The sequence below is a fragment of the Panthera uncia genome (genome assembly GCF_023721935.1).
Source record: "Panthera uncia isolate 11264 chromosome D3 unlocalized genomic scaffold, Puncia_PCG_1.0 HiC_scaffold_8, whole genome shotgun sequence".
NCBI lineage: Eukaryota > Metazoa > Chordata > Mammalia > Carnivora > Felidae > Panthera > Panthera uncia.
In genome coordinates this window covers 64,543,693-64,556,238 of record NW_026057586.1, presented here as the reverse complement: position 1 = coordinate 64,556,238, position 12,546 = coordinate 64,543,693, and the positions used below count along the sequence as shown (strand labels likewise).

At 47.3% G+C, this 12,546-nt stretch overlaps 1 long non-coding RNA gene across 1 annotated transcript; it reads left to right on the top strand.

Annotated features, from left to right (window-relative positions):
- The first annotated feature begins 1,702 nt into the window (after window positions 1-1,702).
- LOC125914905 (uncharacterized) lies at window positions 1,703-11,266 on the top strand. The gene is made up of 3 exons (XR_007455475.1): window positions 1,703-1,860; window positions 2,568-2,636; window positions 10,860-11,266. It is a non-coding gene; the product is annotated as an uncharacterized LOC125914905 (long non-coding RNA).
- The last annotated feature ends 1,280 nt before the right edge of the window (window positions 11,267-12,546 follow it).

Here is a 12,546-nt window from a genome sequence, read left to right as displayed (position 1 = left end):
AGACATACCAAGCAAGGGACATGCTGCAGAACAGGTGGCCTGTGCTCACAGATGCTAAGGTCAGGGACACAGTAGCCAAGGGGTCACTCCAAACGCCTGACAGCAAAATTCAGGGCATGGTCCTGGTCGGGAGAAAATAGCTATAGAGAATATTATTGGTACAACTAGTGGAATTTGAATATGAACTGTGTATCCATAACAGTGTTGCATCAATGTTAAATTTCCTGAATCAAATACTTAACAAAACCACAATGAGATATCACCTCACACCTGTTAGACTGCTGCTACCAAAAAATACTAGAAATAACAAGTGTTGCTGAGGATGTGAGGAAGAGGGAACCCTTCTGCACTGTTGGTGAGAATGTAAATTGGTTCAGCTTTATGGAAAACAGCATGGGGGTTTCTCAAAAAATTAAAATAGAACTACCATAGGATCCAACAAGCCCACTTTTGGGTATTTATCTGAAGAAAATGAAAACACTAACTTAAAGAGTTATCTACACCATTATGTTCATTGCAGTGCTATTTACAATATTCAAGGTATGGAAGCAAACTAAATGTTCATCAATGGATGAATGGATTACAAAAATTATTGTATATGTACACAATGGAATATTATTCAGGCACGAGAAGAAAGGAAATCCTGCCATTTGAGACAACATGGATGGAGCTTGAGGGCATTATGCAAAGTGAAATAAGTCAGGCAGGGAAAGAAAAATTCCGTATGATCTCTCTAATATGTGGAAGCTAAAACAAAAAAAATAATGAACTCATAGATACAGAGAACAGATGCATGGATATCCAGAAGCAGAGGGGAAGGGAGGGCAGTGGGTGAAACGGGGGTTGGGGGGAGAATACTTGAGCTGAGTGTTCTTGCTCTTAAGTGAAACACACCGCAGTTTTAGGGCTGAAAAACCAGACTTCCCAAGTGTCCAGGAATAACACTCATCAGCAGTGTGATGGGGCCATACATATTTATACAGAAAGTGAGAAAGGAAATGAGACAAAACAGAAACAGGTGGTAAATGAGGTAAAGCGTTAAGGAGCTCGCTGTACTTTCTTTTTCTGTAAGTTCCAGCACACCCCAGAAGGAACCTGTGCCCACTGGGGCTGTCTGGCCACTAAGAGGAGAGGCTGTGGCCCTGATCTGCCACACCATTTGAGGTCCTTTGCAGGAGACAGCCAGCCCTCTGCTGGAGCAGATCAAGAAGAAGCTGACTTGACCATACAGGACATCAGGCTCAGGGAGGGACCAGGGGTGAGACCCTCTGGCCAGCGTTCAGTTCCATGCTGTCTTGCAGAGGCCTCCCTCCCCCAGGCACCCGTCCCCTCCCAAGCAGCACGATCAGGTTCCCACCTTGACCCATGAAGACTCAGCACCTTGGGCTCTAAACGTTGCACTTAATTAAGGACCAGGCTGTGGTTTCGCCTTGACAGGACAGCATTGACTGAAACAAGCTTCCAAGCACATGTGATGGGCTGTGCTCAGTTGGAAACGTTGATTAAGTGGGAACAGGGCAAGGGGTGTCAGAATCTGAGCCTTATCTGCACCATCACCTCCTGCGTCTGCAGAAGCTGGGGTGGGGAGGCATGTGACAGTGGGGTCTGTCCCCTAACCCAGGGAGACAGGACCCCCTCTGACTTCATGTGTTGCCATTGTGACCCCTGACCCCTCCCCCACCCATGGAGCAACACTGACCACTCCCAGCACCTGGTGTTTCCTCTTGCTGCAAGTTGGTCCCTGGCTGCCCGTGAGCAGAGGGTGGCCAGAGGAAGAAGAGCTGGCAAAGGAGGGCCACAGGGAACCCAGAGGGCACAGAGACAAAAGCCAATGTGTGGGTCTGGAGACAGACAGTTCTGGTGAGCCAGGAGGGAGGAGGGCCCGGGGCCCCAGGGCTGAGGGCAGGGCTCCCAAGGCCTGATCCTGCACATCCATCCTACCTCTGCCCTTGGGGGCATCGGTTCTGGGGGATATGACATACCATTGAGCACCCTACAACAGCTACAAGTCCCAGGAGGCCAGCAAACCCTGCCTCCAAGCCAGAGAAGGCCGAGGCGCAGCAGACAGAGCACTTGGGAAGGGTTCTGGGTTCAGCACTTGAACCTTGGAAAAGAGGAGGTTGGTGAAGCAGCGTGTGGGCCTGGACTGAGGGGGTCAAGGACCTAAGGCTGTAACATGGCGAGACAGACCAGGGTGGTTCTGGGGTGGGTGGCATGAGCAGACCAAGGATTTAGGGGGAATAACTTGGTTGTGGCAGCAGCTCCCCCTATCCCTGGGAGGCAGGGTGATGCCAGATGGCTGAGGCCGAGGGGCCAGTTAGAGAGAGAGCGGGCTGTGGGGGGAAATAGGGGACAATGAGCCTGGAAGGAGGGCAGGAAGGCAGGGCAGGGATGGATAGGGAGATGCAGAGTGAGGACCCAGCATGAAGCGACCCCAGCAGCTGGATCCACCCAAGTCCGTCCTGCTGTGGTTTCTACACACGCTGGCTGCGACCATAAATCAAAAAGCCCACTGCAGACTCAAGGGCACTGTGGCTGAGACATTCATTCCTCCAATCTCCTGCCAGATGCCAGTCCACCTAGCAGATTCCTGTGCCCATGCACACAGGCCACGGGGCTCCACAGGCAGATAGCAGGTAAGAGCACTCTGCACAGGGTGTGGCTGTGATTCCAACACCCAGTCGTGGGGAGGGGAGCCTGAGAGGCAGGCTGGTCGAGGCGTGTGCGCTGGGATGCCAAGAGGCACCTTCCAGCCTCCCCAACAGGTTCCTGTGGCGGAAGACCAGCCACCTCCCCAGATGTGTGGAAACACACAGGGCTGTGTTGCAACCCATTTCTTTAGCAAGTATGACCCAAGAGGGAGTCTGGCCCAAATGGAGGGCAGAAGATAAATGGGTTCCTTGACGAGGATGTCCTTGTCACAGGGGGAGGAAGATACACTGCCTCCCCTCTTGTGCAAGGTGATGAGCCTCCGTGGGGCACCCATGTGCCATGCCATTGCTTAGGGCGCTGTAGGCCCCAAAGGGAAGCCGGGCTCCTTGAAGGGAACCTGAAAGAGGAGGAGAGGCAAGTTTTGCAGGAACATGGAGGCCACAGAGAGGAAGGGGCAGAGAGAGCAGAGCTCTGAGGGGGCAACGGTGGGGTGGGGACAAGGAGAGAGGAGCAAGGACTGAGCACAAAGGAATACAAACCCATGGCCCTTGCCCCAGAGTGAAGCTGAAACGCTTTAAAAATACAATGTGTGGGGGCGCCTGGGTGGCTCAGTAGGTTGGGCGACCGACTTCAGCTCAGGCCATGATCTCACGGTCTGTGGGTTTGAGCCCCACATTGGGCTCTGTGCTGACGGCTCAGAGCCTAGAGCCTGCTTCGGATTCTGTGTCCCCCTCTCTCTCTTCTCCTTCCCCTCTCGTGTTCTGTCTATCAAAAATAAATAAACATTAAAAAAATTAAAAACAAACAAACAAACACAACACAATGTCTGGGTGCTTCACAAGAGCTCCTGAAGGGGTCTCTGAGGGTAGCCTCAGATTCTAATTTTCAAAAACTGCAGATACTAGTTTATTGCTAGGCTTGCAGTTAGGTGAACACCAGCCCCAGAGTCTGCATGCTTGAGATTTGTTCTGATCCGAATGACACATTGTTACCTGTTCTGCATTTAAAAAAACTTTTTTAATGAAACATTTTTTTGACATAATTATAGATTAGCATTCAGTTGTAAGAATACAGAGAGGCCCCTTGCACACTTTCTCCAGTTCCTCCCAGTGGTAACATCTTGCAAAACTGCAGCACAACATCAAAGCCCAGATATTGACATTGGTGGTGTCAGGTCACCACAGGCTCCCTCCTGTGGCCCTTTTATACCCACACCTACCCTCCTCCCACCTCCTGACTCCTGGCAACCACTAATCTGCTCTCCATTCTGGTAATTTTGCCATTTCAACAATGTCATATAAATGGAAATGGAATTATCTAGTGTGTGACTTTTCAGGAGTGGATTTTTTCACTAGGCATAATTCTCTGGAGATTCATCTAGGTTGTTGTGCATATAAACAACTCAGTTCTTTTTTCTTCTCTCGGCCTTGTGCACTTTTCTGTGTCCACATTTGGTGTATGTTTTCTCAGATGTACATCCAAGTTTTCGGTTTTTGAGCATTTTATTTTATTTTTTTAATGTTTATTTTTGAGAGAGAGAGAGAGAGAGAGAGAGAATGGGGGAGAGGTAGAAAGAGAGGGAGACACAGAATCTGAAGCAGGCTCCGGGCTCTGAGATATCAGCACAGAGCCTGATGTGGGGCTTGAACCCACGAACTGTGAGATCATGACCTGAGCTGAAGTCTGGCGCTTAACTGACTTAGCAACCCAGGTGCCCCCTTCACTTTTTGAGCATTTTAAATGGCATTGTATTTGTTTTAAATTTCAGCATCTATGTATTTACTACTGGCCTATAGAAAGATAATTAATTTGGGAAGGATGTGTATGCTGGGTGACCTTGCTAAATTCACTTATTAGTTCTCAGAGGGTTTTTTGGTAGATTCCTTAGGATTTTCCCTGAAGACAGTTATGTCATGTGCAAATAGGGGCACTTTTATTTATTTCTTTCCTATATTAGTGACTTTTATTTCCTTTTCTTGCCTTATTGCACTGGCTAGGACTTCTGGCACTAGATTGAATAAGATTGGTGAGGGCAGACATCCTTGCCTTATTCCTGACCTTGGAGGAAGAACATTTAGTCTTAATGTTACCTGTAGGTATTTTGTAGATGCTCTTTACCAAGCTGAGGAAGTTCCCTCTTTATTCTTACTTTTAGAATTTTTATCATTAATAAAAGTTAAATTTTTCCAAATGCTTTTTCTGATCATTTGATAGGATCATGTGAGTTTTCCTCTCTGCATGTCAATATGGTAGGATACTTTGATTACTTTTTGAATCCTGAACCAGCCTGGTATCCTGGTATCCCGGTATCCCAGGAATAAACCCCACTTGTGCCTTGGCCTCCTCTGGCTGCCTCCCCATTAGCAGACACCTGAGAGGTTCCCAGTCTCTTAGATAACTGGGACAATAGAGAATGACTTCCAGATCTAAGCTAAGAGTGTTTGCCAGGGCCTTGGGGATGGTCCACCCAAGGAGCTCAGTTCTGGGCTAGAACCAGGGCTCTGAGGACAGTAGTCTCCTGCAGGCTATACTGCCCCCTGGTGGCAGGGCCTGACTAGAAATGTGCAGGGGCCTTATTAGGGCCTAGGACCTCAGGGCTGTAGGCTGAGACCCCTGGAGCAGGTACTAGAGGTGGAGATGTATACAGGGGAAATGCATATACTTTCTAGAACCCTCCTCCAAGGTTTTGTGATGCATGAAGGAGCCCCACTTGTCTCAGAGATTCATTGTCCAGGTGGCAGGACTCCAGATGGCCCAGATCTCAGAACACAGGGAGTGAGACCCAAGAGTGCCTTGCTGGGCATTCATTCCAGCTGGGGCCCTGAGAGGGGCAGCTCGACATCCAGAGGCCAGACGCTTGGGTGTTTTTGAACACGTTCTGGAGGTCAGGACCCCTCTCAGAGAAGGGACCCTCCTTAGCAACCTGTCTCCATCCAACTGGGTCTGGTGATGCTAAGCCTGACGAAGCCCAAGTTCTCCCCAGGGCTCCTCCCTCTCAACACTGCCCAGAAGCCTCTTCAATTTATGCGCCATCCTCCTTGTTCCTCCACCAACCTCCTCAGACCCTGCACAGGGCCTGAAGAAGGCCCAGTCTGGCCATAGCCCAGGATTGCTGAAATGAACCCCTCCCCTCCTCCAGATAACTGGGAGCTTAGGCATAAGTGAGTGTGAAGAGAAAACTCACATAAAAAGCAAATAGGGTTGTCTAATCATCATTGAAGGAAGTTTCCACTCACTGATTCCCCCCCCCCCGTGGTAAAATATACAAAAGATTTATAATTTTAGCCATTTTTAAGTGTCCAGTTCAGTGGCATTAAGTTCACTCACACTGTTGTGGAACCATCACCATTACCCATCTCCAGAACTCTTTTCATCTGGCAAAACTGAAACTCTGTCCCTTTTAAACAATGTCCTCTCCTCCTCCTTCCTCTGGCCCCTGGCCCCACCATCCCACTTTCTGTCTCTAGGAATTTGACTAGCCCAGTAATTGAATCATACAGTATTGGTCATTCTGCGACTGGCTTATTTCACTTTAACACCATATCCTCAAAGTTCATCCACCTGGTAGCATGTTGGGACTTCCTCCGTTTTTAAGGCTGAATAATATTCCATTGTATGGATACATATTTTGCTTATCCATTCTTCTGTCAATGGTCATTTGGATCGTTTCTGCCTTTTGGCTATTGTGAATAATGTTGCTATGAACATGGGTGTACAAGTATCTGTTGGAGTCCTTGCTTTCAATTGCTTTGTACATATACCCGGAAGTAAGATTGCTGGATTAAATGGCAACTTTATGTTTATCTTTTTAAGGAACCACCATACTGTTTCCCACAGTGACTGCACTGTTTTACATTCCCTTTGGCAAAGTACAGGATCCCAATTTCTCGACATTATCAAAAACCCTCCTCCTCCTTCTTCCTCTTCCTCTTTTTCTCCTTCTTCTCCTCTGTCTCCTCCTCCTTCTCTTCCTTCTCCTCCTTCTTCCTCTTTCTCTTTTTCTCTTTCTTCTCTGTCTCTTCCTCCTTATTACTAAAATTGCCACCCTAATGGTTGTGAAGTGGCCTCTTACTAATTTTTACAGACATATAAATTTAAACAATGTTGAGATACTTGGCCTATCCACAATAGAAACTTTTTTAAAATTAGAATACCCAAGGATGGACACTTCTCTCCCATGTGGGTGCAATCTTTTTGGAAAGTGGTTGGTAGCATGCCCAGGAGCCTCCAAAGGCTCGTGTCTTTGACCCTGTAATTTCCAGTTCAGAAAATCTAAGCCCAGAAAATGTGCCCACATGAACAAAGATACACATGTGCTTGATATTCTATGGAGTGTTATTCATGTGAGAAGAAAGATGGTCATACTAGTCAATAAAATTGGGATGACTGTCTAGCCATTTGGAAAAAAAATAAAGATTTCAGTCATATATCCCACAGAAAATTGAACTTTAGACTGAAGAGCTCTAGGGACATAGCAAAACCGTTAAACTAGTAGAAGAAATGACTGGAACTTCAGGTTTTAACATAGCCAGCTTTATCCTGGCTCCATCCTTAACCCCCACTAAAATGACAGCAAGAGACTGATTTGGGCCCCAGAGCGTGGGGCAGGGAGGGAACAAAGTAGCACCGAGAGCAAGTGGAGACCTCAGCCCTGGACATAGCGAAGGGGCACCAGGACTTGGAGGGAAGGCTGGGAAAGGTGGGGAGGCTGGGCACCTTTCTGGGAATCAGCTGGTCCTGCCAGACAGCAAGATGGGTTCCTCCCCTGGCAGAGGATAATGCGTTAAACAATGTCAGTGCTCGTGGAGGTATGAGGAGGCCTTACGGAGAACTAGCGTGTGTGTGTGTGTGTGTGTGTGTAAAGATCTGTATGAGAAATATACCAAAATATTATGTTATGTCTCTGTGCCTTAACATAATATTAAATTTTTACAGGTTTTTTTGTTTTTAAAAAAGTCAAAGTTCCCTGTAATCATTAACATTTATTACTGTTTTCAAAATATTATGTTTTTAATAATATTATATACTATTTTAATAATATTATATATTATTATGTTTTCAAAATATTATGTGTCGCTATTTCTTGCTTTAAAGCAAATATTATATTCTCTGACAACACTTTTTGACATCATCATTCTCAAATCAGAACAGAATTATGAATGTGTCTTTTTTTTTTTTTTTGGCCTAAACTATAATTGGATTGGATTTCCTGGCATCTCCACTGCCTAAAACAAAGACCCATTCCTTCATCTTGTTAAAGCAAGGACACTAGGAATAATTTGATCTGTTTGTCATCCTCTAAATTTAAATTTATTCAAATCTATTGTCAGAGTTCTGTTGTTTACTAAGTTCAGGGTGAAAAGAGAAGAAGGAAAAAACGTCCAGTCAAAAGAGAATTTCAGCATGCTTAGGTTAATGATGAATAAACTGTGTTATGTTTCAATCATCATGTGCCTTTTAGGTTACAAAATACTCGTGTTCATGCCCAAAGATTGGCATAACAACTGTCTACAAAAATCTTTTGTGTCTGGGCTTAAGTAGGCTTATCAATTGCTGATATTTATAAATCAGTTAAGGGGATAAATCAAAGACCTAGAGATTTTCTTCTTTCTGGATAATGACCAAATGAATCACTAGTTGTGCATTGCTTCAGTTGGGGATTCTCTGTTCTGATAAAGTGAGTGATTATAATAGATGAATCTGGGTCACTTAGTCTCACTGTGGATGGGGGTTTCTTCTTGTTACTTACACTTACCTCGAGGATCCTGATGTACATGAAGGTCGGGAGTTGAGCCTGTGAAGAGACTTCATAAAAGACTTTCCCAGGAACCTGTGACCAGTGCTGCCACAGAGCAGAGCCAGTGTCACCACCATGATCCTGAACCTGGAGCAGGGGTCCTAGGACCATATGGTCCGTGGGCAGAAGATGGCATGAAGAATGCTCTCACCCCTGCCATGGGCTTCTCTACATGTTTCTGTTTTTTATTTTCTTGACCACTTCCCCTTCTCTGTTGATTCAGGTAATACATCACTAATGAACACTCCTAGTCTTTAGTAATGATGTTCCCAGGACCCTGGCCCTTGACAGGCACCAGGTATAGAATGAATTCTTCAAATGCTAACAAAGCTAAACAAACTATATTCAGATCAAAGGGTCATCTAAAAAAGATCCAAATCGGGTCGCCAGGGTGGCTCAGTTGGTTAAGCCTCTGACTTTGGCTCAGGTCATGATTTCACAGTTGGTGAGCCCTGCGTCGGGCTCTGGGCTGACAGCTCAGAGCCTGGAGCCTGCTTCAGATTCTGTGTTTCCCTCTCTCTCTGCCCCTCACCCACTTGCTCTCTCTCTCTCTCCCTCTAAAATAAATGAACATTAAAAAAAAACCAAAAGTTTGAGAATATTGAGTAATAGCAAGGATGATGAGAAATGGTACTCAGATACATCACTGGTAAGAAGGTAATTAATACAGACATGTCAGAGGGCAATATGGTATTATTAATATGACCAAAATTAAAAAAAAATTAACGTTTCTTTATTTTTGAGACGGAGAGAGACAGAGCATGAACGGGGGAGGGTCAGAGAGAGGGAGACACAGAATCGGAAGCAGGCTCCAGGCTCTGAGCTGTCAGCACAGAGCCCGACGTGGGGCTCGAACTCACGGACCGCAAGATCATGACCTGAGCCGAAGTCGGACGCTCAACCGACTGAGCCACCCAGGCGCCCCAAGACCAAAATTTTAAATATGCGTCCCTCAGGACCCAGCAATTCTGCTTCTTGACTTCCCCTACAGAAAGAAGACTCGTGTGTGTGTGTGTGTGTGTGTGTGTGAGAGAGAGAGAGAGAGAGAGGCAGTGTTGCTTATAAAAGCAAAATCTCTCTGGGTGCAATCTAAAGTTCATGCATAGAGGGAGGCAAATGAAACACAGTGTGTCCATAGCTTGGAACATCATGAAGCAATGAAAAGAATGTGCATCAGCAACATGTCTGGTCATGGAAAGATACTAAGACATATTATCAAGTAGAAAACTGGTAAGCCACAGGATGCCGTGTGTGGCGGGATGCCATTTTTATAAAAAAAAAATCCAAAACTGTATTGTTATTAAATATGTAAGTATGGAAATTCAGAGAAAAAGGCCTAGAATGCCACGCACCAATCTGATGACGGCAGTCTCACGTCGCGAGGAGCATGGGGTGGTCAGAGTAATCCAAGTAACTGGAAAATGGTGTTGACATTACCTGAGGGAGAGCAAACATAGGAAAACACCCCAGGTTACAGCCTCACCCACAAGGGATGATGCATTCACAGTGCTTTATGATCAGAGTGAAAGTCAGAATCACCCCTGAGCTGTCCCAGCCCCTCCTGCCAAGCTCTGCTCCCCGGGGCTCCAAGGGTCAGGTCTGGGTGGGTCCTGCCTGTGCCCTGGTATAGCTCACCCCACTCCACTATTCTGACACACCTAGGCCAGCTCCTCCGCTAGAGTTCTGCCACCAACCAACATCACTTTCAAAATCAGATAAGATTTCTTTTTAAGAGAAGCCAGAAAAATGTGTCTGTTCCTTTGTCATTTGAGCTGTCCCTTCTTCTCTGGACAGTGAGTGCCAGCAGTCAGAGACCTTTATTCCTAAATAATAAAAGCCCAAGTCCAGGCTAGGGCCTCTGATCTGCCCCTACTCCCCAGGAGCTGGAGTGGGTTTCAGAATCCAAATATTCTGAGGGAATCCTCATGTATTTCTTGCTACCAAAGACTCCAGACAGAGCTTTGCCCCCACTGTATCAACAGGAAGCTCATTCATTCATTCAGCAAGAATTTCTGGTTGCCTGCTATGAGTCAGCTGCCTTGACCAGCTCTTTAATGCTTAATGCTTATCACATCAAATCTAAAACTGTCACAAAATGGCACAACAGTTGCCATGATCCCCATTCTAAAGAGGAAGAGACTGAGGGTCAGAGTGGTTAATTGGATTGCTAGAGGGTCCTGAGTCAGGACTTCGTCCTCGGTGCTCCCCCTCCGGACGAGGAGCCAAAGCACTTTCTGCAAAGGTTACCACTTACCACACCCATGAGATGAATACATGCACCAGCAAAGGGCATGACCATTTTTACAATGTGTTGTGGCCGACAGCATCTAAGATGGCCCCATGATTCCCCTCCTGGAAGGCATGACTAGTGTGATCCCTCATCCTTGAGTAACTGCTTTCTAACCAACAGAATGCGGCAATGTCGAGGATGTCACTCTGGGATTAGATTACAAAAGACTCAGGACTCTCCCTTTTGCTAGCTTTGATGAAGCAAACTGATGTGTTGGGGAGGCTCATGTGCCAAAGAACTGAGGGTGGCCTCAGTCCAACAGTCCACAGGAACTATGTCCTGCCATCGACCACATGAATGAGCTTGGAAGGGGACCCCACCGGTGGAGCTTTCCGATGAGACCACAGCCCCAGCCAACACCTTGACTGCAGCTTCACAAGAGACCTCAAGCAGAGGACCTAGCTGATGCTCGAATTCCTGACCCACAGAAACTGTGAGATCACAAATCTGTGCTGTTTTGAGCTGCTAAGTGTGTGATAATTTGTTGTGCAGCAGTTGATAACTAATGCACCTCCAAAACTTCGTGATTGCTGATGTATTTCATTTTTGTCTTGCTTGTTCCCAGCTAGAGCATGCAGTTAACTGACGAGTGGGGGCATCGATGTCTGGCTGGGAGGGGCAGGGCCACTGGCCCACGCACTTGCCCTGCCTGGATGTGCCATACAGTCTGGTCCTTTTTACTTTCTACCTCGCTTTCATAGATCTGGGGCAGGAGAAAGAAGAAGGAATAACAGTTGGGGAATGCCAATTTCCTCAGTTCTATCCACGTTTCAGTCTGAAATTGAAATGAACAAAAATAGACATCCCATTGAGTGACTTTGACTCTTCAGGGAGGAAGGTTGGGGGTGGGACTGGGTTGATTTTAGACTACAGACACGCCAGCAACTTCAGGATGTTCCCACGATACTGGCTGCATTTGTTAAAAATACCTTCAATTCCAAAAATTACAAAGCTGTAACTAATCCTGTTCATTAAAGCCAAGAAAAACACACCGAGTCAAACACAATGTATGGGTGAAAGAGAGGGATTTCCACTAAGAAGGGGAACGTGCAGCTGCCCTATAGGCCTGGCTGGTCCTACATGCCGTGTGCTCTGCCCCTGGACCCAGACGGCAGAGCCCAGCTCCTCCTGAGAAAGCAGGCCCAGCCCCCAGTCTTGGCCACCTCCAGGGGCTTCTCCGAGGCCCCATATCCTCCACCCCTCAGACTCCAGCCCACACAGGCTGTTTCTACACCCAGCAGAGTCCTTACCAGGCACCCGGAACACACCAGGCACAGGGATGGGCCCCTTGACCTAGAGAAGAAAGCAAGTCACTACTTTAGAGTGGTTGCTCCCCTGCCCCCACCCTCCCCACCAACATGGGGGAGCAGTCGAGGTGGCTGCAGGATCACAGGCAAAGGAAAACAGAATGTTCCAGGTGACAAGAGCAGACCAGACTGTGGACTTGGCATGACCTTCCACATGAGGTTGTCTCTGCAGCCCATGCAGCCCTAGGGTCAGGTCTGAGCACCGCCTAGCTGTGCCCTCCCTTCCGCTGCCCACAGCATCCTCTCCCGACGCTGCCAGGGCCTGCATGCTCAGGGCTCCCTCCCCCTCGGCTCCCCACCCAGCAAGCCTGGGGGGCACTGGCCAGCCACAGCTCCTGAAGGCTCATATCCTGCAGGAAAGGGACAAGGCCTTTCAGAGGGAGAATTTCCTCCTGGGCCTTCCTCATGCTAGCTACCCCCCACCTCAGGTCAGTTCTCCCTCTGATCTGCAGCAAAGAGTACGCCTGCCGGTGACCTGAAGTGACCGTGCCAGAGAGGCC